The sequence below is a fragment of the Schistocerca cancellata genome, chromosome 9 (assembly GCF_023864275.1).
Source record: "Schistocerca cancellata isolate TAMUIC-IGC-003103 chromosome 9, iqSchCanc2.1, whole genome shotgun sequence".
In the NCBI taxonomy this organism is placed as follows: domain Eukaryota; kingdom Metazoa; phylum Arthropoda; class Insecta; order Orthoptera; family Acrididae; genus Schistocerca; species Schistocerca cancellata.
This window is the reverse complement of record NC_064634.1, coordinates 441,675,116-441,700,303: the sequence shown is the minus strand read 5'-3', so window position 1 is coordinate 441,700,303 and position 25,188 is coordinate 441,675,116. Positions and strand designations below refer to the sequence as shown.

At 40.7% G+C, this 25,188-nt stretch overlaps 1 protein-coding gene and 1 pseudogene across 1 annotated transcript in view; one reads left to right on the top strand and one right to left on the bottom strand.

Annotated features, from left to right (window-relative positions):
- Nucleotides 1-864: 864 nt before the first annotated feature.
- Nucleotides 865-25,188, top strand: part of LOC126100464 (fatty acid synthase-like) — a 443,119-nt gene continuing 418,795 nt past the window's right edge. Inside the window, exon 1 of the mRNA XM_049911071.1 lies at nucleotides 865-946. The gene's annotated coding sequence lies outside the window, so the exon portion shown is untranslated. The remainder of the gene's footprint in view (nucleotides 947-25,188) is intronic.
- On the bottom strand, nucleotides 7,834-7,951 carry LOC126102355 (5S ribosomal RNA; annotated as a pseudogene).

Genomic DNA, 25,188 nt, shown 5'->3' with positions numbered 1-25,188 from the left:
GTCACCTTTACTGAAGTAGGAGCAGCCAGTTATTATTTCTCTGAACATTATGCAATAAGCTTGTTATAACTGTCCCACAATCAACATTCAATAGACTTCTTACTTCTTCCTCCCTCCCCCCCCCCCCCCCTCCCGTTTTTCGGCCTGTTCATTAAATTCATTAGTTTGTCCATATGACATAGCCTGACATAGGATGTACGATAACTCATTTGTACAAAATATTTGGCTTATACATTCACACAGTTTTAATACTTGAAATTACAGTAATATAACATTTATTTGTTCAGAGTCTATTTCTGTATTACATTATGCTAGTGTTTTGTACCGGTATAGTCACAAAATGTCACATATCTTTGTGCAACAATCTTTGTACAGCTATGAACTCTCACTGAAGTTTGCGAACTATCGGTTTAGTATCAAGTTATCTGATAATGGCCTAAGAAGCCGGAAGCCGGTTTATAACGAACTATTAAATAAATATTATTGTGCAATATTAAATACTGTGTATTTAAGCTTGTAAAGGTTCGAAGTTCACTTATTTAATTGCCTAGTGTTACTGCCACATGCAGGACAATTCGCGCACGTAACGTGATGTATCTTAAGGAATTGCTCTCCCGCCCCCTAACGAAGGTCTAGCCCAGGCACCAAATTTTCATTTCGGAACGCTTCGGGACGTGCATGGTGTGATTTGCGATGCTTTCATTGTCCGCAGAGTTCCAATTACCATTGAAAGACTTGCCGGCCAACTAATTATGCGAGCTAGAGGAGCCATTAGCGTACAATGGCCGCACGTAAGTCTCGGAAGCGTCAGGCGATTCATGAATTAAATTGACTGGTAGGTGGGGTGTCCATTCTGTTTGCGTGGTGCCACACGACACTCAACTTGTGGGTAGTGTTTCAGGCCGCTGAGTGCTGCAGGGTGCGACTCTACAACTCGTCGACAACGGTACGCAAACAAACTTTCTTCTGTGTTCTTTTGATGTGAACATCACTACTCTGGATACACTCACTGCTGGTCTATAGGTAAACGTCTTTCACGATCTGAGACATATTCATTTTACATCTGCTTACGTACTCTGGAAATCTCTATACATAGTGAGGCTCTGATATAGACCACGTACAGACTGCGTAAGTCCTGTCTTACTCTATTACCAGACCATTCTCTAATGGCGCGCGGGAACAGCTTTTGTTGGTGTTTTCGGTTGTCTTCACTCCAAAGAAGGGATGGGGAAAACCAACCTGGTAAAACATATAGGTCCAGTTGCACAATCTGGGTTAACTCCAGGGTCAGCTAACGGAGGAATAGACTTAGTATCGGTTAAATTGGAGCGCAGGTTGTGCGTCACTATTTTATTCCGCGGTTAGTTATTCCCGCAATAGCGTTCCCATTCAGTTAAGTTGGCAGCAACTTCAGAGCATACTGGGTATATTCGCGTACGTTTATTTATATATTTACATTTTTTGTGTGTAGGCCATCAAGCAGATGTGTTTCGCAAACGTCATACATAGATTGAGTAGATTACTACATATAGCACTTACGTGCAGTAATGGTACATGTATTTGTCTTAGTATTCTAATTATATTACGTGTTACAAGAGAGGGCACGCAGATTAGAATTCACTGGATGAATATAAACATTTATTTACTAAGAATGCTTTAAACTTTCTTTGGTACAGCTTTGGTTTACAAGTTTTCAAAGTTTGTGGCAGCTTGTTGAACCACATCTGCCCATTAATATAAGGACTATTGTCAGCTATTTTTAATTTTGTTCTGCCTGAAGCAGTTCCCTTTACTTCTAGTATCATAATTACATCTATCACTGCACTTATTTAGTTTGTTTTTACCATTCAGAAAATATATAATTTATACAGATACAAAGAATACACTGTTAGACATTTATGTTAGACAAATATTTCACAACAGTAGTCTCTGATCTTTAGCCCATTCATTAACATAATAGCTCTTTTCTGTAACGTTAATATCGTGTTCAGATGCAAATCTGCCACACAACCCCACAGTTCTATACCATAATAAAGAAATAGAATGTTAGTAGCTGGGATTTACTGATGTTGGTGTTTAGACCCTGATGTAGATTATATGCAGTTACTATCGTCACACCCTTAGTTGCAACTGAATGTGATGTCTCGAAGTCTTTTTCATAAAATAAGAAGGAGGTATCATTAGAATAGGTTACTAGATAAGAGTTGAAGGGTTGTGCCATGACATTGACATAAAACATGAAGAGAAAGGGACCAAGGATCGATCCCTGTGGTACCCCATGGATTACTTTACCTCTAGAAGATTGGAAATTTATTACCTCGTTATCTGTTGTTGTTGTTGTGGTCTTCAGTCCTGAGACTGGTTTGATGCAGCTCTCCATGCTACTGTATCCTGTGCAAGCTTCTTCATCTCCCAGTACCTACTGCAACCTACATCCTTCTGAATCTGCTTGGTGTATTCATCTCTTGGTCTCTCTCTACGATTTTTACCCTCCACGCTGCCCTCCAGTACTAAATTGGTGATCCCTTGATGCCTCAGAACATGTCCTACCAACCGATCCCTTCTTCTAGTCAAGTTGTGCCAGAAACTTCTATTCTCCCCAATTCTATTCAATGCCTCCTCATTAGTTATGAGATCTACCCATCTAATCTTCAGCATTCTTCTGTAGCAGCACATTTCGAAAGCTTCTATTCTCTTCTTGTCCAAACTATCGGCCATGTTTCACTTCCATACATGGCTACACTCCATACAAATACTTTTAGAAACGACTTCCTAACACTTAAATCAATACTCGATGTTAACAATTTCTCTTTTTCAGAAACGCTTTCCTTCCCATTGCCAGTCTACATTTTATATCCTCTCTACTTCAACCATCATCAGTTATTTTGCTCCCCAAATAGCAAAGCTCCTTTACTCCTTTAAGTGTATCGTTATCTATTTTAAATGAAAGTTCAGTCCATTGATTGTGATTTGTCAAGTATGTGGTCAGTAATTGCATAGATGAGTCCTTGATGTTGTGATGAGCAACCCATGGCTGACTGAGTCAAAGACTTTGGGAAGATCTAAGAATATGCCAGCTGTCTTCATACCGTGGTCTAGGAGAGTGCACACTTTATAGAGAAATTCAGCAACTGCAGTAGTTGTGCACTGCTCTTTCAAAAAGCCATGCTGTGTTTCTGTTACCAATTTCTTCTTTGTAAAATAATCAGTGATCTGAGAAGGAATAACCATTTCAAAAACCTTACGAAAGGTAGAGATCAGTAATATTGGGCAGTAGTTTGAAACCTCTTTTGTACTCCCCTTCTTATGCACTGGTTTAACAATGCTTATTTTTAAACTGCTAGGATGAGTGCTTTCTCTAATGCTACAGTTTATGAGGTGCATTAGTGGTTTAACTATTTCTTTTATGCATTTTTAACTACTATACTCGACATATCATCCCATCCAGCTTAGTACTTGTTCTTTAATGTGAGTATTATCTTTCTCATATCATTTTCTTTAACCTCATTAAATTCAAAACTCACTGCTTGAGGAGTGTGCTTCAGTATCTCTCAGCACATTTCTAAAATTTAAAGGATGAGCCAGACAGTAGGAGATTTTACTTTATTATATGAACTTTTAAATCGTGCCTTCAATTTTCCATTATGGCCAAGCCACAGCCGGCAGTATTAGCTGCCTGTAAATTCTTTCGTCTCACGGTCTAGTAACAGGAAGTGAGCAGCGAGGAAGGGCACCTTGATCACGCACCTCTTTCATGTGCTTACGAAGTAACGCCGCCCCAGACGTCGCTTAGCAGATAACGCTCTGGAAAGTTCCATGCCGTCCGCACGGTTTGCTCGGTTGTGACCAATCGGGCGGAGGAAGCCGCGTGGTGCGTCGAATATACCCGGCCGCCCGTCGCCGGGCCCGCTCTCTGGTATTCTTGTTCACCCTCGGGTCGGATGCGCGACCTGTACTATTGAACATCTTCCGCTTCTCCCGGTGCTGCGGCACTGTGGACTTAGTTTTGGCAGACAACAACTTTCGGTAGATTCGCGAACAAAGTTTCGCCAAACTCTAAGCTCTGGCTCACCCTCACCTCCCTAGGCCTATGTAACCCCTTTCAACACACTTTCACCATAAATGGCCTTTCTCTAAAAATAATCCTAATCATTCCATAAAGCCCACCGCCTGCCCATACGTCCGCCCTGGACAGTCTGTTGGATTTCCTGTTAGTGATATGAACTATTTATGAAGAAGGTTACGTAATGGTTTGGGTGCTTTTATAATATTACCATTCTGTATAATGCATAAGGGTTTATTGTCCCTAGTTGTGGAGGTTTTTCGTTACTTATTGATCATTTGCCATGACGTCTTTCTTACATTTGTAGTTTGAGAGATTTCATTACTGTGGACTTAAGGTTTGAAAGTTTGTTTTAATGGTTTTATTAACAGTGTTATATTTTTGTTTGAAAATGTACAGTCTTGTTGATTTGTACAGGACATCCAGGTCATGAATATTTTGCCTGAGTTTAATAAAGATGGGTGAGAGTCTGAGTTTGTTATTCCTTCCGCTCTGTGTATTGGCCCTGTCTGCTTTTCTGTAATGGGACAATGGAATCAAAATGTCTCAGTAAGATGTCATAAGACTCATCCCATGTGTTATCTGATCGTTCCATATGGTAGATTCGATCCCACTTCTCCTCAGCTAGTTTAATTTTCAGAGAGTTGATGTTACTATTGCTCATAACTCGTTTCTTTTCAAGCGTATTTGGTATTATTTTAGGAGCTGTTTTTCTATATTCTATCTGTTGAGCAAGGTGGTCTGCATAATGTAAATCTGTGGTACGAAACTTAGCAGTATCTTCAGAAGTTTTGTTAATTATTGCATAGTCTATCCTGGCAGAACAAGAATCTGAGACTCTGGTATCCATGGCAACTATATTTCTAAGATTGTATGAAGTTAATACATCTACAAGTTACATGTTAACAATGCTGTTGGAGCATGCATCAATGTTAAGTTCCCCAAGTATAGTAAGGTCATTGGGACCAGTTTGCCTATGGTATTGAATCTATTGAGAAAATGTACTTTAGTCGTCGTCTAGGGAAATAGCGTGTCTAATGTGAGCAATAACCAGATCGCCAAACTGTAAGTGTGAGGATATTTCGAGGCAGGTAGATACTTGAGACGAGTTCAAGAGTCTAGTAGAAAACACAGAAACTTCTGCTGTCTCATTCAATGAAAACATTAGTGTAACTCATTTAACCAAGTTTGTAACATACCAGTACTTGCATATATAATGATCTATCACAAAACTAGTTAAATGGTCAGGTATTTGTTGTTTGATGAGAAAGAGATCTCTCTAGAGTTCCGAATAAATATGCTATAGTTGTCATTCATAAACAACTTCACACAGATCGATAAGGGAGCTGCAACAGACTTACGATCTCCCCCCTTCCTCCTCCAAGAAAGAAACACGTAAATATTATGCCTACAAAAGGTAGCAGAGGCTACAGAGCAGTGGCGCCCCGTACGCGGAATTACGCACGTATTACATGTTGCGCCTAAACTGTACACCCAAGCAACAGCACCCCAAACAAGCATATCTGTAACTACAGGTTGGTTCACATAGAACTATTACACCATCCATGTGCCCCAGGAGTATTGGGACAGGGGTGATTCTGGCACAAAATACCGTTATCCAAGATGGCGGCGATGACGGCATCCAAGATTGCGACCGTGACGTCATCCAAGATGGCGGGTTTTGGTGGGAAATTTGAATTTTGGCAGGAAGATAGGTCAATTGGGATACCTCCACTAACCTTACTGCCTCTCCCAGAAGTTCAAATTCCATCAGGACAATGCAGCATATCCCTACTAACCTAAGAAAATAGCGGGAAGATAGGTCACTTGGGCTATCTCTACTAACCTAAGAAAATGGCGGGAAAGAAAGTGCACTTGGGCTACCTTCACTAACCTAAGTCACCCGACAGTCACCTCGTCCTAGGAAATGGCGGGGAGAGTCCACTTGCTGTATTTGTTATCCGTTATATTCTATATTTATATGCCCCGGTTCTTCACGTACCACATGAAACATAACGAGTTTTTCTTTTTATATTTAGAGAGACGCCATTACAGTTAAAGCATTTCAGAATGTGGTGCAGTGTGGGAGGTCATTTATAAATATAAGAAACAGTAAGGGTCCCAATACCGAGCCTTGAGGCACTCCAGTGTTGACTGTGCCCCACTTGGATAAAGTTGGGATTCCATTACCGTCAGTTTCCTATCTGTAAGGTAGGATTTAATCCATGTCCCCATTATTCCATTTAATCCATAATAGTCTGCGTTATTTAGCAGAATTTCATGGTTGACAAAATCAGACGCCTTGGATAGGTCACATAGGATTCCAAATGGTAACAATTTTTGTTAAGAGATTCGAGAATTTGATTGGTCCTTGTACAGCCTGTTACGAATTATAGAAACGAGCAGTTCTAACACCAAGCACAGTATGAACATGTCTGCATTTTATCTGCATGACCCCCATCCCCAAATTCTCACAAAAATAGCTCCTTCACTTGCGCACATTTTAATCTGCATATGACCCACCAAGGCTTGCGAAGACTTCATTCAGTTTGGCACAGCAGACCAAGCAGAGTGTGAAAAGCATGTTCAAGCTATACTGTAGGTGTATTCCCCTGTATTTCATCTAAGGGCCCAAATACGGAAGTAGACAAATTGCTGGTTTCGCCAAGAGGAAAAAGTGATGAAACAACGAGGTTTAAAAGGCGTTTGTATCTTCTTAAAATTATACTGTTTTTACACCATATGGGGTGAAACACTGCACGTTATCCAGGTATATGGTTATAAGTTCTACAATCCACTTGCCATGTATATGCAATAACGTGGCAAACAACGGAGTTGAAAATCATTTTGATTGAGTTCCAAGCTGTGAAGAGATGGTTCTACTGAACGATTTGACAGGTTGTTTTCGAAGGCTTCCTTCATACACATTCATATTAATACTATAAAAAGATGTTGTTTAGATATACTAGCGAAACGTACTTATATTACAGATATAGCAGTAGCCCCTTTTTTTATTTTTTTTAAATGTTGACTGCTTAACTACCAAACGTTTACTAAACAATAAACTTCGTGTACTTCCTGTCAAAATTAAATCTTATGGCACGACGCCTTCTCAAACTTAATTAATCAGTTCTTTTCAGAAATGGAACTTCCGGAATATTGCCTCTTTTGGAGAAATTTCTGCGGACGTTATGGTTATGCCATAGTTTTCCTTCCTCGCAGATTCGATTCAGTACTTATTATTTATCCGAGCTACCATATAAGCTTCCATGTAATGACAAATTACTTTCACCATTACGGTGGTTACAAACGATGTTTGCGAAAGCTAGTAATGTGTTTCTTGAGTCGTCCTGGAACGTATGCTCTCGGAACTTTAGATAACTTATACACTCGCGATTTAGTCGCACAAATGGGCTATGCGAGAGAGTAACTCTCTTCATTATAACGCAGTTCCTGGTTAGATCGATTTTACCACGCAATCCGCTGTGTATTCGCGGTCCGCATGACTGGTTGCGACGATTCAGCCGAGTTTGACTCTTCCTTCACACATGGCAATCCAGTAGCGCGGTTACAGAAAAAGCACTCCATCATCAGGCCACGAGTAGCACGTCGGGACCATCCGACCGCCGTATCATCCTTACTGAGGATGCGGATAGGAGGGGCGTGTGGTCAGCACACCGCTCTCCCGGTCGTTACGATGGTTTTCTTTGACCGGAGCCGCTACTATTCGGTCGAGTAGCTCCTCAATTGGCTGAGTACACCCCGAAAAATGGGAACAACACATGACGGCCCGAATGGTCACCCATCCAAGTGCTGGCCACTCCCGACAGCGCTTAACTTCGGTGATCTGATGGGAACCGGTGTATCCACTGCGGCAAGGCCGTTGCCCGGGGTTACAGAGGGCGGGGGGTAAATTGTTGCCTCGCGTGGTTGTGCACTTTGTCGTTTATTAGCGCTTTGTTATTGATTAATCACGTGCACTTGCTGCGTCGTTTTAAAGAATTCTGTGCTTTTTGCACTCTCAACGTGGAGCTTTTCGTCATTGAAGTAGAACGTCGTCCTGTTGTTTGGGTTAAGGAAATTAGGATTACAGCAATAAGATCGAAAAACGTAATGGTTGAGAAGATATGTGTAAAAGACTTGTTCCGGACTTCGAAAATCTAATAATTTTGTTCACGTCTGTATTTTCTTTTCGATAAAAAATGGACAGAAAAATTTCATAACTGGCTCGCACAGACAGCTCTTGTCACAGAGATTTGCCACGCGGGTCACAGTCAGTTGTGTGCCCGGCGTTTCAACCGCGTGGCTCAAACACTCGATAGTCGCGCATAGCAGCGATTAAACTGAAATGGCCTCAATGAGGTGGCCAGTGTGAGAGGAGCCAGATGGAGTTTTTATGACTTACTTCTTTCTTGCAGTGTCGCCAGTCCGCAGAATTCGTAAAGTATGCGAACGAGAATGTGATCGTAGAATTAAAACAAAATTATACCAAAAATCTTGGAAGAAGAGCAGCTTCCAGGAGGTTGGACGTCGGCACTAATACATCCTATAAGATAAGATGGAACCTGGGAACTACAGGGGAATTTCTTTAATACCTGTGACCTATAAGGTACTCTCAAAAACATTGGTAAGTAGAGTAGAAGAACAACTAAATCCACAGACTGATGAGTACCAAGGAGACTTCAGAAAGGAGAGATTATGCTCAGAACAGATCCTGCATCTAAAACTGATAATCGCTTATCAAAAGCAGAGGAGCAAAAGTTCCTGCTTACATTCACATACTTCAAGAAGGCCTGTGATTTCGTAGACAGACACAGACTGTTCCAAATTTTAGGGGAGACGACCTTGGATAGAAAATCCAGTGAACTGGTTAAGCAGAACCTAAGCAACATAACATCCAAGGTCAAGTTCAGAGGAAAACTGTCGGAGACATTTAAGATTAAAACCGGGGTGAGACGGGGAGACGGACTCTCCCCTTTGCTCTTTAACTGTGTCCTCGACCAGGTGATCAGAGAGTGGCGACAAGGAATGAAAGGACTGGGTGGAATACGACTATCTATCAAGAAGACACAATATATGGCAAACATCACGGCAGCTCCTAGATGGATGACAATAGGAGGGAAAATTCAGAAGGTGGAGAGATTCAGATATCTTGGAGAATGGACTGGTCGAAAAAGATGCAATGGGAGCACGAATAAACAAAATAGCATATAAACTATCAACACCTACAATAAGAAGAATATTTAGATAAATGAAAAATTGAAACATTACCAAACAGTGATCCGCCCTGAAGCTCTATATGCAGCAGAAACTCTCAACTTAGCAAGAACCAGAGGGTTCAAGAGGCTACAACTGATAGAACGAAAGATTCTCAGGAAAATATTAGGACCTCGAAGAACAGAAGATGGTCAATTTAGAAACCGAGCCAACTGGGAACTGTATACCAATAAAAAAAATTCTGACGTCAGCAGGAAAAGAGGGAGCATGTTCTTCAGACACATCCTCAGAATGGACCATGACAGGTTAACACTGCAAATCGCACAATTTCTGATGAACAAGAAAACCAAAGTACAATGGATCCAAGAGATACAATGAGAATACAGGAACCAGATATATACAACAAGGTGATTTTTAAATCCAAGATTCAGGCCTTCAAAGCTTTCGAGGAAAGAACGAGACCCAGAACAAAATCATCTTGGGCATAAGAACGAAGAAGGTTGCAAAGTATGAGAATGAAAGAATATGAGGAAAGAAGAAAGATCAGAAGAAAGGAAGCTGAAACGAATTAAGTGGTCCTAAGATGGTCAAAACGAAAGAAGAAGAAGAAGAGAGGGTTGTTCAATACTTCTGCAAGCTCTCAAGCTGACTGCGTCCAATTCCCGTCTCCATCCTCACCCACTGCGAGCCTTTTAGTATCCTCGTCCTCGCCTGGACGTCATCTTTTTCCGTGCTAACTTAAAAGTTGCATTACAGATCAAGTTATATCTATAGAATAAACTCCGGGTGTGGAGCTGTCAGCGGCATAACGTAGCACTGTATTCTTCGAATAAAGGTCGTCTAGATTTATCCAGTACGATTTCGTGAACACTATGTCATCCTTTTTTATTATTGTTTTATTTTTAATGTCTGTTTCACTGGCAATATGGGATAATGGTTACCAGTTTCGAACTTCTCCGTTCATTTAGAACCATTACCTTTGTGGCTCTGAAATGATTAATGAATAACAGTGGTACATTTTGACCTATCAATGACTGTTCAACTTCCAACATTACGTACCTAATTCACACTAAGATATTCAGCTTTTGATTTATGTGTGTACAATGGCTTTTACATTGTTTATTTACATTAATGTGACGATCTTTCAAAAGTCTGAATAACAACCTTTCGCAGCAGTGACAGCTGTGAGATATGCCGGAAGAGAGCCGATGGATGGAACCGACAGGGATGTGGAGTCATGTCGACTTCAGTGCCGTGGCTAGCTGTGTTGCGACTCTCGACTGAGGATCCATGGCTCGAATAGCCCCAACGAGGTCGCCCGCAGCATCTCGGTTGGTTTTAAACCCGGGGAGTCTGGTGGCTAGGGGAGTGCAGTAAACTCACCCGTGCACTCTCCGAATCGCGCACGTACTCTGCGAGCTGTGTAACAGGTTACTGGTAGATGCCATTGTGACGAGGAAAAACAAACTACATGTAGGGGTCCAAAGATAGATGCATACTAGTGTTGATCCACTATACCTTCTAGTATGGTAAAGATTAGCCATGGAATGCTCTCTGGCCTGGACCCTGCTGACCATTGGTGCAGGGTGTTTGCTTTCAGACGTTTCATATCGCACACGTCAACGGCCATCTTTCCGATAGAGCATAAAACGTGATTCATCTGAAAAGGCCACCTTTCACCGTTCAGTGGATGTCCAGTGGCGGTATTGCTGTGCAGATTCCAGCGTTCGTCTCTAATAAACAGCAGTCGGGGTGAGTGCATGAATCAGTCGCCTGCTACGGAGGCCCATTCGCCGCAATGTTCGTTGAACGGTCGTTGAGGAACACTGTTGCTAGCCCCTTGGTTCATCTGGACGGTCAGTTGCTCAACTGTTGTACCTGTTTTCACCTGTACACATCCCCCCATCCATCGTTCGCCGCTATCATCTATGGCATGTGGTGCACAACACTTGCCTCGGCGCCGGTTTTGGATAGTGCCATTTGTCTATGCACTGTATACCAGGTGTACCGGTATGAAATGAGCGTCAAGATACAAATGTGTCGATAGGGAACATCTGCTGTGAACGAGCCTTAATTTTTTTTTCGATTGGTTGGTATGACCTCTGTCATATTTAGTATACATCAAGTCATGGAACAAACATCATCATATGTTTTCATCGTGTTAACAATGTCGAATTTTGTACTAGAAAGTGATGATTTGCTGCAGAGTCGCATAGAATGCTTGTCGAAGCATATGGTGATCATGCTCTATCAGAAGCAACATGCAAAAGATGGTTTCAACGGTTCAGAAATAATGATTTTGATGTAAGAAATGAAGAACATGGAAGACCACCAAAAAAGTTCGAAGAGGCCGAATTGCAAGCAATATTGGATGAAGATGATACTTTGAGTCAGAAGCAAATGGCAGCAATGCTAAATGTTGCACAACAAACAATTTCTGACCGTTTGAAAGCTATGGGAAAGACCCAAACGTGTGGAAAATGGGTGCCACATGAATTGAATGAAAGACTGATGGAAAACCGAAAAGCTATTTGTCAAATTTTGCTTCAAAGACATGAAAGAAAATCAATTTTGCATCGAATTGTAACTGGCGATGAAAAATGGATTTATTTTAAGAATCCTAAACGGGAAAAGTCATGGGTTAATCCGGGACAACCATCAACATCGACTGCAAAACCATGAAAGTAAATCAAATCAAATATCGATCCGGCAAGAAGACAATGCTCTGTGTTTGGTGGCATCAGAAAGGTGTGGTGTATCATGAGCTTCTAAAACCCGGTGAAACTGTGAATACTAATCGCTACAAACAACAAATGATCGATTTGAACTATGCATTGATCAAAAAAGATCAGAATGGGCCAGAAGACATGGCAAAGTAATTTCTTTTTTACACGACAATGCACCTGCGCACAAAGCAAAACTGGTCCAGGATACAATCAAAACACTTGGCTGGGAACTGCTACCCCACCCGCCGTATTCACTAGACTTGGCCCCTTCCGAGCACCGTTTGTTTCCATCAATGGGACACGCATTGGCTGAGGAACATTTCGATTCCTACGAAGAAGTCGAAAATTGGGTGTCTGATTGGTTTACTTCAATAGACGAACATTTCTATTGGCCTGGTGTCCACAAATTGCCAGATAGGTGGTCAAAATGTATAGAAAGCAATGGTCAGTACTTTGAATAAAATGTTTTTACGTTTCAATTCAAAATTAGTGTTTCATTTTCACAAAAAACGCTCATTTCATACCGGTACACCTGGGATGTTAAGTACGGTGGTACGCGAACATAAATTCTGCCGTTTCGAAAATGCTTCCACCCTTGGCCAGAAAGTCAAGTATGCTCTTTAGGACGTCAGATAAATCGCTCCGATTCCGCATTGTGACAACGATTGCAATGTCTTGTGTGTCCCCTTTCCGCTGTTTATACCCTCCACTGCTAGTACTGCTAGCTGCCGCCTGTGAGTGGTTATTGCACATTGACTTCAAACATAAGTAGTGATCACTTTAACGTGACTAAACCGGCTCAGTGAGCTCAGCTCCCTTTCTATAAGCCACTTATTAATGGTCCTTGTGCTCACTGAATCATCAATTGCACGTCGGGTACATGATAATAACGAATCCGGGGTACGGAGTGCCTCACGTTCTGTTGTCTCTCTAGGTCGACTGCTTCCTTCTTGACGCTGTGTTAGGTCATGGTTCACCCACTCCTGCCAACATCATAGAATAGTGGCATTGCTCCTATTCAAATGTCGAGCGATTCGCCGAGTCCTCCAACCGCCTTCTTTGAGCAAAATTACACGTCCACTCTCAGATGCTGACGTCTGCGTATATTGTTTACTACTGGCCATTAAAATTGCTACACCACGAAGATGACGTGCTACAGACGCGAAATTTAACCGACAGGAAGAAGATGCTGTGATATGCAAATGATTAGCTTTTCAGAGCATTCACACAAGGTTGGCGCCGGTGGCGACACCTACAACGTGCTGACATGAGGAACGTTTCCAGTCGATTTCTCATACACAAACAGCAGTTGGCCGACGTTGCCTGGTGAAACATTGTTGTGATGCCTCGTGTAGGGAGGAGAACTGCGTACCATCACCTTTCCGACTTTGATAGAGGTCGGATTGTAGACTATTGCGATTGCGGTTTATCTTATCGCGACATTGCTGCTCGCGTTGGTAGAGATCCAATAACTGTTAGCAGAATATGGAATCGGTGGGTTCAGGAGGGTAATACGGACCGCCGTGCTAGATCCCAACGACCTCGTATCACTAGCAGTCGAGATGACAGGCATCTTAACTGCATGGCTGTAACGGATCGTCCACCCACATCTCGATCCCTGTGTCAACAGATGGGGACGTTTACAAGACAACAACCATCTGCACGAACAGTTCGACGACGTTTGCAGCAGCATAGACTACCAGCTCGGAGACCATGGCTGCGGTTGACGCTGCATCACAGACAGGAACGCCTGCAATGTACTCAACGACGAACCTAGGTGCACAAATGGCAAAACGTCATTTTTTCGGATGAATCCAGGTTCTGTTTACAGCATCATGATGGTCGCATCCGTGTTTGGCGACATCACGGTGAACGCACATTGGAAGCGTGTATTCGTCATCGCCATACTGGCGTATCACCCGGCGTGATGGTATGGGGTGCCATTGGTTACACGTCTCGGTCACCTCTTGTTAGTATTGACGGCACTTTGAACAGTGGACGTTACATTTCAGATGTGTTACGACCCGTGGCTCTACCCTTCATTCGATCCCTGTGAAACCCTACATTTCGGCAGGATAATGCACGACCGCATGTTGCAGGTCCTGTACGGGCGTTTCTGGATACAGAAAATGTTCGACTGCTGCCCTGGCCAGCACACTCTCCAGATCTCTCACCAATTGAAAAAGTCTGGCCAATGGCGGCCGAGCAACTGGCTCATCACAATACGCCAGTCTTGATGAGCTGTGATATCGTGTTGAAGCTGCGTGGGCAGCTGTACCTGTACACGTCATCCAGAGCTCTGTTTGAGTCAATGCCCAGGCGTATCAAGGCCGTTATTACGGCCAGATATGGTTGTTCTGGGTGCTGATTTCTCAGGATCTATGCACCCAAATTGCGTGAAAATGTAATCACATGTCAGTTCTAGTATAATATATTTGTCCAGTGAATACCTGTTTATCATCTGCATTTCTTCTTGGTATAGCAATTTTAATGGCCAGTAGTAGATACTGTCCAACTGAGTTCACGGAATGAAATTTGCAGAGACTTTATGCTCCGATATCGACATCTGATCTGGTTACTATCCCAGTCAGCTGGGCCATGAAATTTCGCTGCAGCGTCACACATTCATCCATCGACCGCCCTAGTTTACAGTTTTACCTGTATGACTATCAGTTAGTGTCCAGTTTGCATAATTCCGTCGTGGTGCGTCGCTTTTTGTGTGTTAAAGCTTATAGTGTATTGTCGGAAGTTTCCATTTAAATAAAATCACATGCTGCGCTTTCGCTGCATTTTAGTAGGTTTTGAAACAGGAAAATTTTACAAGATTCCGGCTGAAGAGAGAGATGTAGCAAAAAGAATTTTTGTGCATTAACGTAATTCATCTTAAGACACACTAACACTGTGTAATGTAACAAAGAGGTACAGTATTTTAACTTGAACAACTTCGTTATTATAGTTGCTGCGTAATGATGAGAGGTCAAATTCTTGACGAATCGACGCTTTTTATTTGTCTGCAGTTGGCTGAAATACACAAGTAAAAATTACATGTAGCTGAGCAAGGTCGTACCGAAAGGGTGGCGAGATAAGAACCTTTCAAAGGCGATGGCACAGAAGAACGTGTGTCCGGAGGGGTGGAGGGGAAGCGCAAAAACTGACCGAAACAAAGGGCAAGAAAGATAGACAGTGCTACGTGAATTCTCCTGCCTCTTGTATTCCTGTCTTCGGCCTACAAGAATAAGCATTTCCCTTGGCCCGTGACTGGTTACAGTCTCATTTCGTCCAAGTAATATCATAAAAAAACGACTACTACGGAATAGACGTTTGTCGCAAACATGGTTGATGAGACAACATTGCTCTCGGTTCACGTAGCTGTCGTCTACACAGTTCGCTCACGTTCAACAATGGTGTTTGCGCTCCTCATTCGCTCCGCCATTGCAGGTTTGCAAAGGTCAGGAGCAGGTGTTGAAGCAAATGTGGTATTTGCTCGAAGACTTCAGATTCTCGCCGATTTCTGCCGTATGAAGAGTGGTGTGAGACGCTATGGTGGAGGAAGCAAGCAATAAAGGTCGGGTGGATATGCAATTTATTTGCTGCTCACAAGTTGCAGTTGGTACGATCTACTGCGTAAATAGGAAGAAATTTAAGAATAAGCCTTCTGTGACTGATTTATAATGTTACAGGACTTATCAGTCTTCGTGCCTATAAGTGGCTATACTTTTTTCGTCTGGCAAACTATACTGCCGTGAACCATTGTATTAAAAAATTGTGCATTGCTCAAGTATTTGGTGTCATTAAGATCACTGGAAATAGGCCTTACTTTTGTGCTGTATTACGTATTTTGTTGTTATTCAAACATGAATGAAACATTCACGTATTCTAAAGAATTGAAAGTCCAATATGCAGTAGCGGCCATGATTAATAAGATATAATTTTATGTTATCTACATTATTTTTTTAAAATTTATTACGATTTGTGATTTTAATTACTACAATGATACATTTAATTTCCTGTACGCAGTATTGTTCATCAGTATAGTTCATCTACGTACTATTTTTCAGTACTCCTCCGTTTTTATTAATCGTTCTCACACAGATACAAAGTTTGATAAATTGCTTAGAAAATGTGAATTTTAAAATTTTCCCGGCGAAAACTGCTTAGAAACTGCTTAGAAAATAATCGGAGAGGGGTACTCTTAACGGGTAGGTGGCAGGTAGCTCTGCAAGGGCCGCCGTCAATCACATCGGTACGGATCTGCTACTGTGTCAACACTACCTATTATTTCATTTTTTAGTTATTTTAAATTCTTGAAGACTGACGGTTGCTCCTCTCTTGCATTTATCGCGTGTAATGTATGCACACGTGGTCTAGGGGTAGCGCCTTTGATTAGTAATCAAATCTTCCTCGGTCTCCTGTCCGAAACCTGCCACCCCTGAAACTTTGATTAACACTCAGTATTGGCAGCCTAAGACTTCCAGCATAAGAGGACATCCTTATTCTACCAACGGATGTGTTAAAGAGGGAGGAGCGGACAGAGGTTCTCCTTGGGGTTGGAAACTGCCCCTCAAGGTGGAAGAATTAGCAATGATCAATGGCGTGAGGACGTAGAAGACAATGAAAACCATTACACTAAAGACACATAACGTGCATCCACAGGACATGTGACCTTTAATTGAAAAAGTTTCATGATGATCTCTCTACTGGCAAGATTCCAGAATAGTTTCCCATTCGGATTTCCTGGAGGGGACTGCCAATGGAGAGGTGACCATGGAAAAAAGATTAAATAACCAGCAAAAGGGTAATGTTCTATGAGTCAGGGCGTGGAATGTCAGAAACCTGAACATGGAACAGAAACTAGAAAATCTGAAAATGGAAATGCAAAGGCTCAATCTAGATATAAGTAGGAGTCAGTGAAGTGAAATGGAAAGAAAAAGGATTTCTAGCCAGATTAATGTAGGGGAGTATCAACAGCAGCAGAAAATTCTGTAATGGGAGTAGGATTTGGGATGAATAAGAAGATAGGGCAGAGAGTGTGTTACAGTGAACAGTTCAATGATAGGGTTGCTCTTACAGAAGCAACAGCAAACCAACACTCCAATACTGACAACAACAGTTCAGGTATACATGCTGACATCACAAGCTGAAGATGAAGAGACAGAGAGAATGTATATGTGACTTTTTCCAACAACTGGACATGGTTTATCTTCGAGGGATCTACAAATGATTATAGTTTGAAGAGGGGCTAACTCAACCTCAAATTCAGTATAGAATCTGACAGCAATTCTATTGGGGCCTGGAGCTTTGTTCAATTGTAACAATTTCAAATCACACTAATACTTATTTCATTCATCTGTTCAGTGGTACAAGGATTAAATTGGGGCAATTCTCTTGGGTTCTCCTTTGTAAAGGAACATTTGAAAACAGAGTTAAGCATTTCAGCTTTTGCTTTGATACTGTCAGTGTCAGTTCCTTTCTCATTCACTAGGGACTGGACACTAACTTTGGTGCCACTAACAGCCTTTACATATTACGAGAATTTCTTTGGATTTTGTGAAATGTCATTTGACAATGCTCTACTAAGGTAGTCATTGGAGGCATCAAAAATTGCTCTCTTGACAGCTTAATGTGTTTCATTCAGCATCTCTCTATCCGTAGCCCTGCGCTTTGTTTTACACATATTACATGGTAATCTGTGTTTCTTTAGAAGTTTCTTTCCAGAGACTGCATAGCATGGAGGTCCCCTCCCATCATGAACTGTTGTACTGGATACACATCTATCCAGTTTATGGTCGACTATTCTTTTAAACTTGAGCCAGAGTTCCTCTACATTCTCCTGATCTGTGCTGAAAGTTTCAAGTTCCTCATTGATATATGACACTACTGATTTTTTATCTAGTTTAATGAGCATATATATCTTTCTGCTTGTTTTAGTTGTCCTTTGTACTTCGGTAATCATTGTTGCCACTACCGCATCCTGGTCACTGATACCAGTTTCTATGTGGACATCCTCAATGATGTCAGGTGTATTTGTTGGCATTAGATTTAATATATTTCCGTCATGAATGGTGTTCCTAAATATCTGTTCTAGATAGTTTTCAGACAAGGCATTTAGTAATGTTTCACAGTGTGTCTTAACTTATCATGCCCACCACTAACGAAACAATAATTTTCTCAGTTAATTGTTGGACGATTAAAAGTCTCCACTGATGATTACATTATGATTGGGGAACTTATGTACAAGTGAACTGAAGTTTTCTCTAAAGTTTTTGATTAAATCAGAGATGAGCCTTCCCATTAGCCTATCCTTTCAATATACACTTAAATTTTCCCCAAAAATCTCACTGCTATCAGTTTCAGGTTTCAACCAGCTTTAACTAGTACTGTACTGGTTAATGGATTGTTTTACCTAGTTTCTTTTAAATGTCATTAACAAAAACTGCACCGGAATTCTGTTGTTCATCCTGGAGCTTTGATTTTTCTTTGTAAAACAGTGTTTTCTAACCTAGTATTTGTTACCTTTTTCTGCTAATGTACTGTTGTTGCGGATCAGAGATAACCAAGCTATTTGAGTTAATTGGCATAAGAACTGTGAAACCTGTCTCTGTCATGTGAATATATAATACTTGCAAGAAAATTGGGGCTTATTTTCATCCTTTTGCAAGCATTTTTTGTTGCTGAGGTTTTGAGGCATTCACTTTAAAGCTAGAGCTCTATCTTAGCAAATACGTGAGCTAGCTCAGCTTGTTTCTGACTGTCTATAAGGGACAGTCAAACGAAAACTGAACACCTGCAAAAACGGACTATAGAATGGTTATGGTGAAAGATTTGGGCTGTATGGAGGATGTGGCAGTGTTTCCAAATCAAATCACCGAAGCATATCCTTTGTCTGATTGGCAGTTTGGAGGTGAACGCTATCATGTGACAGGATTATTCCTCTGCTTCATCAGTTTCTTGATGTGGAACCATAATCAGTGTGCTGTGCTATGAAGACATGATATAAATCAAAACCTCCAGGAATGCTTTGGTACAAAATCATCCTGCTGCGCAATAATTCCCACTCTTACATTGCCAGACATGTGGATGTCAGTTTCTGTTGGACAAGGAAGTGCAAGAGTGTAGTTCTGGATCCATGGCCTACTGCATTCTGTGAAACAGGAACTGATCGACTCCTCCCCCTGTTTCCTGAATGTCTTAACACACATGGTGATTACTTTTGATTGGAACCCTCCTATGGTCCTGTTGTGCTGGGTGTCCAGTTTTCATTTGACTGCCCCTCACACACCTACATTTATACTCTGCAAACCAAGGGGGAAGTGTGTGACAGAGGGTACGTCCTATTTTACTACTTATTAGGGTTTTTTCCCATTTCATCCACATAAGGAGTGTGGGAAGAATGACTATTTAAGTGCCTCTGTGCATGCTACAATTAATCTAATCTTGTTCTCATAATCTTTACTGGAGTGTTATGTAGGAGGTTGTAGTATATCTGTAGACTTACCATTTAAAGCCAGTTGTTCAAACTTTGTGAGTAGGTTTTTTTGGGATATCTTACATCTGTCTTCAAGTGTCTGCCAGTTCATTTGTTTTAGCGTCTCTGCAACACTCTTCTGCAGGTCAAACAAACTTGCGATTATTTGTGTTGCCCTTCTCTGTATATGTTCAATACTCCCTGTTAGTCCTGTTTGGTACAGGTCCCACACACTTAAGCAATATCCTAGAATGGATTGCATGAATGATTTGTAAGCAATCTCCTTTGTAGACTCAGTGCATTTCCATAGAATTCTACCAATAAACCTAAGTCTGTTATGTACTTTCCCATGACTGAGCCTATGTGATCATTCCATACATCTACTGTAGTCATAGGATATTATGTTATTTTGTTTTGTGGAGTGCACAGTTTTATATTTTTGAACATTTGGAACAAGTTGCCAATCTTTGCACAAATTTGAAATCTTATCAGGGCTTGACTCAATATCTGTGCAGTTTCTCACAGACTGTCACCCTTCATTGTACATAACTGCATCATGTTACTATGAAGGTTACTGTTACTATTGTCTAAAGGTCAATACCACACAACATGAAAAGCAGGAACCACACACACTTCCCTGGGCACACCCAAAACTACTTATACATCTGAGGATGATGCTCCATCCAAGATAATGCGCTGCGTCCTTCGTACCAAAAAATTCTCAATCCAGTCACAAATTTCACTTGATACCTCACATGGTCGTACTTTTGATAATAAGCTTAGGTGTGATACTAAGTAAAGTGCTTTTCAGAAATCAAGAAATGCTCTACCTACCCGACAGCCTTGATCCATGGCTTTCAGTGTGTCATGTGAAAAATTATGTGAGTTAGGTCTTATGCGATCCATGTTTTCAAGATCCGTGCTGGGTGGCATGGGGGAGGTAATTCTTTTTGAGACACCTCATTACGTTTAAGATCAAAATATGTTCTAATATTCTACAACCAACTGACGTCAAGGATACTGCATGGCAGTTTTGTGCATCACTTTCATTACCTTTCTTGTCGAGAGGTATGACTTGTGCTTTCTTCCAAGTACTGGGCATGGGTTTTTATTCGAGGAATTAATGAAAGATTATAGTTAACAGAGGGCTTAACACAGTCACAAATTGGATATAGAACCTTATAGGGATTCCATTGGGCCCAGAGGCATTGTTCAGTTTCCCCTGTATAGGTTTTAAACAGGAAGTCCATTTGCTCCATCTGCCTGTGAGTCACGTAAACAGTGTTCCTTGTGTATTGATATTTTTACTGCTTATGTATTGTGGCTCAGAGTTGGAGTGGGGCCAACCTAGAATTTGCCTAAACGAGTGTGCCAACATGCCAAAAAACTTCACACATTCTTACCATAACAAACTGATGGTTGTTAATTCAGTATAAATCTAGCTCAACTGCCTGTCTCATAAGACAAAGTGGAGAGAGTGAAGCTATAGGATCTGATGAGAATGTTCAGAGATTCAGACTTGAAACTTGATTCTTGAAATTCCCCAAGTAGATTTACATGTCATATGAGACAATTTTTCTTCTAGTTTCTATCATTACATGTCGTATATCACTTCTGTTAGGTACTCCATTTGCTACCCTACTCTGTGTACACCCAGTGTCTCCTACTCAGCCATTCTGTCCACTGAAAGCATTAGAGAATAAATCCTTACTCTACTTCTGTCTTACTTATATCTTTGCTCTTCTCGTCTCTTGTAATGATCCCAGTATTACAAGGAGCTGAATCACTCCATCACTAGTTACATACTACAAACCTTTCTGAAATGTGACATACCATTACTTCTTTGTATTCTGACATGTCAGGAAATATAATGATATCAAATAACACTGTGAACTAAGAATGAAGTTCTCACTATGACATTCTTGTGTAGGCCAATAACACATTCTCAGTTTTTATGTCTTGTCAAATCTGGATAAAAGACGAAGCTTTAGACCTGTGTCTTGTGATTTTTCATCAGGCCTTTGACAATCACCTCCAGCAACATCAACAGCAACTGACTGCCAGTGACTCCTGATGAAGTCGGTGGAGGCAATCATTGAATGCTTGATGTTTTCCCCAGATTTGACATGACAAGAAAACCGAAAATTGTTTGTACAATACTGGGGTATATTTCGAGATCATGCCCAGTATCGCTTCCACAAGTAACTACCCAAGCAGACATGCATGCAGAGTACACTGCCTGCCAAGAAAAAAATGTGAAGTACTGAGCAGACATGATCGTATATCAATGTAATATCCTACCTGTGCACATCATCGGAATATATGAAGTTCCCTGCATCAGGTAGAGTGGCCACCAGAGCATAAGTGCTAGTCATGTTTATTGTTGTTACCAGACCTGGTAGGGTATACACCATCCATCCAAAAAGTTCCTAGACTGATTTTGCTCTTGGTGTCAGCTGGATTATGTGTCTTCAACATGTAATACGACAAATGGTCTACAAGACCAAAATGTGTTTTCTCGACAGTGACATGTCACAGACAGATCAAATATATTCTGACATTTCAATAAGCACTTGAGAATGATGAAATCATCATCTGTGAAATAAATAATTTACAGTCAAATTGCAGAAATTTCTTTCAAGAAAAAATCTTTTACAAACATCAGGAACAATAAAGTCTTATAATGCTTCTGTGGAGAACCTCAGATATAGTTTTGGTTTTGGTACATGACTTCCCACCAGTTACTATGAACTGTGGCCTTAAATCCAGTCACAGACTCCATAGGTATTCCATTTGATTGGAAGCTGTTTGTGAGTAACAGTATCGAAAGCCTTCTGGAAATCTATAAATATGGAATTAACTTGAAATTGTCTGTTGATAGTATATTTCTCTGTGTGAATAAAGAAGCACTTGTGTTTCACAAGAATTAGATTTTTGAAGTCTGTGCTGGTTATGTGTCTTTCTTGGAGGTATTTCATAACGTATATACACCAAAATTCTACTAATAATAAGTGTCAATGATATGGGTCTCTAATTCGGGTCTCTAATTCCTTCCCTATGTACTAGATTGACCTGTACAACTTTCCAGTCTGTGAATACAGATGTTTCATTGAGCAGACATCTATCTGTTAATCTATCTATCTATCTTCTATACACACATAAACCGAATACCCTTGCCTCAGTTCTGTCTGTATGTTATGGCTAACATCAAGAACTACTGTAGGCATTTTCATACAGTTTTACAGATAAATAGACTGTTTTATGTTTTATGAGGAAGGTCTGTTTATTATCATTTATAAACATTTAGTACAAACTGCCTGAACTATGATGATTTAACATCCTGTGCCACTAAGAAAACGCCACAATTGTCATCTGACTGTGCGTTGCAGAATGGCTTGGAATCGCTTTAGCTCATGTGTGCTCCGTACAAGTGCTATGTAGCAGAGGGTACTTCATAATGTTACATGGCAGAGGAAGCTTTGTACAAATGTTGAGTGGTGAAGGATGCTTTTTACTGACGTTGTGTGTGACATAGGGGCATCTTACCATAGTTATGTGGAAGTGGGTGCTACTTACCAATGTGTGTGTCAGAGTGTGCTTCATGATAATGTTTCGTGCCAGTGTTTTGTACCAAAGCTGCATGGTAGAGGGTGCTGTGTGCTAATGTTGCATTGTGGAGGTTGCTCTGTACCAGTGTTGTGTGGCAGTGGGTGCCTCATACCACACTGTAGATCATACACAAAATGTAGCTCTCACCGCACTGGTTCTGGAGTCAGCCAGCTGGCAAGTAACTAGTGCTGATTTGTTGTGGTCAGGTGGATCACGACATATTGGATTGGAGTCAGGCAGCTGGCATGCGGTTGTAGTTCTTACTGAGCTGGTGCTACAGTCAGACAGATTGGGTGGTGCATATACTCACAGCACGCATCTTTGCCACAATATGTCATTCTGAATGCCAATTAAATATGCAACATATAATTTGTACCTTCTGATAACTTTCCTGACATGCACTGCTTAAATGGTTTAAGTCACTGTCTGGCCGTAAATACATTGTGCTACTCTTGTGCAGCCAGGAGAGGAGGGTTGCTAGTTTGGGCCTATATGATAAAAATTGAGCTGTTTCATCAACTTATTATGAAAGAAACTTACTTGGTATACAGTAAGGATGCAGTGACTTCCCTGTGTAAGTGATTAAAGTTGGTTTGGGTGCCATAAGGGTATCCACTTCCAAATTGCTCAAGTTGGCAGCTGCTCATGATTCAATTCTAGAGTAGTTACTAAATATTCATTGTTGAGTGAACTTCAGAAGACTGCTTTTGGTACGGTAACTTCAATTTAGTGGCTCTGTTGTTGGTAAAATTACCATTGCTTTCACACAGAGAAGGTATTGATTGTGTCTTGCTACTAGTATTCTTAACATTTGTGCACAGTGACATTTTACAACCCATTAACTCACATATTATAAACCATGCAGATGACACCATAATATTCTTCTGTGGTAGATAATGTAAGGAGTTAGAATCTTTTGCTGCTAGTGGGGTAACAAACGGGATAAACAAAACATTTCAACAATTAGAGGTGCAAGGTGAATGTTGCCAAATCTCAATTACTGGCATTTAAAACAGGCAGGCATCACCACACTGATAGGAGTAGTATACACTACTGGAGAACCATTAGTACACCCTTGAGGTTTCCAATAAGATGGCATGTCAGTCTTATTCTATGGGAGCGAATGTAAGGAGCTAGAATCTCTTGCTACTAGTGGTGTAGCAGAAGTAACAAAATACTTCAATGATCAGGGACTCAAGGTGAATGTCACCAAATCTCAACTACTGACATTTAAAACAGGAAGTTCTCATCACAACAATATGAATAGTGCGTGTAATATCTCTGCAACAGAAAATGGTAACTGTAAATTCCTGGGTGTATATGTTGATGAAAATTTGCGGTGGACATACCACATTAATTTCGTATGCGGAAAAGTCAGTAGTGCCATATATCTCGTCAGCCAGCTCGCAAAGATAGTTCCTAGCTAAGCACTGAAATTAGTATATTATGGAACACTTTACCCCTTTCTCAATTACGGAATTGAACTATGGGGCTGTGCAGCTGATATACATTTAAATAGAATACTACTAGTACAGAAAAGAGCAATAAGACTTATACATGAGATGGGACATAGAGATTCATGTCGTGAAGTGTTTGTGCAGCATGAATATCTGACAATATATTCTCTGTACATCTTCAAAATAGTTGAATTTTTTATAAGTCAACCAACAGAAGCTATCCAAGGGCAGTGATGTACACAATCACAACACTAGAACAAAGTGTAACTATTTCCATAACAGAAAAACGTTAAAAATGACTGATAGAAGTCCATATATCAGTGGTTTGATTTGGTATAACAAGCTACCAAATTCTCTAAGAATGTACACGGGAAATATTTTTAAAACAAAATTAAAATCTTTTCTAACAGAAAAATGTTTATATTCTTTCAATGAATTTTAAGATAGTGATTGTAACATGAGGCATTAGCATATCATGTGTAATGTGATAAATGTAAAAAATAGACATAAGAAGCAACAGCTACAGAATATAGTGTATTTTATAAGTATAAATATAACCATAGTATTAAGTCTGATGTTTGCAAAAACCATCATTCTGATGGCTCCACGCAAAGAAAATGTAAATAAATAAATATACCTAAAAACAAAGAT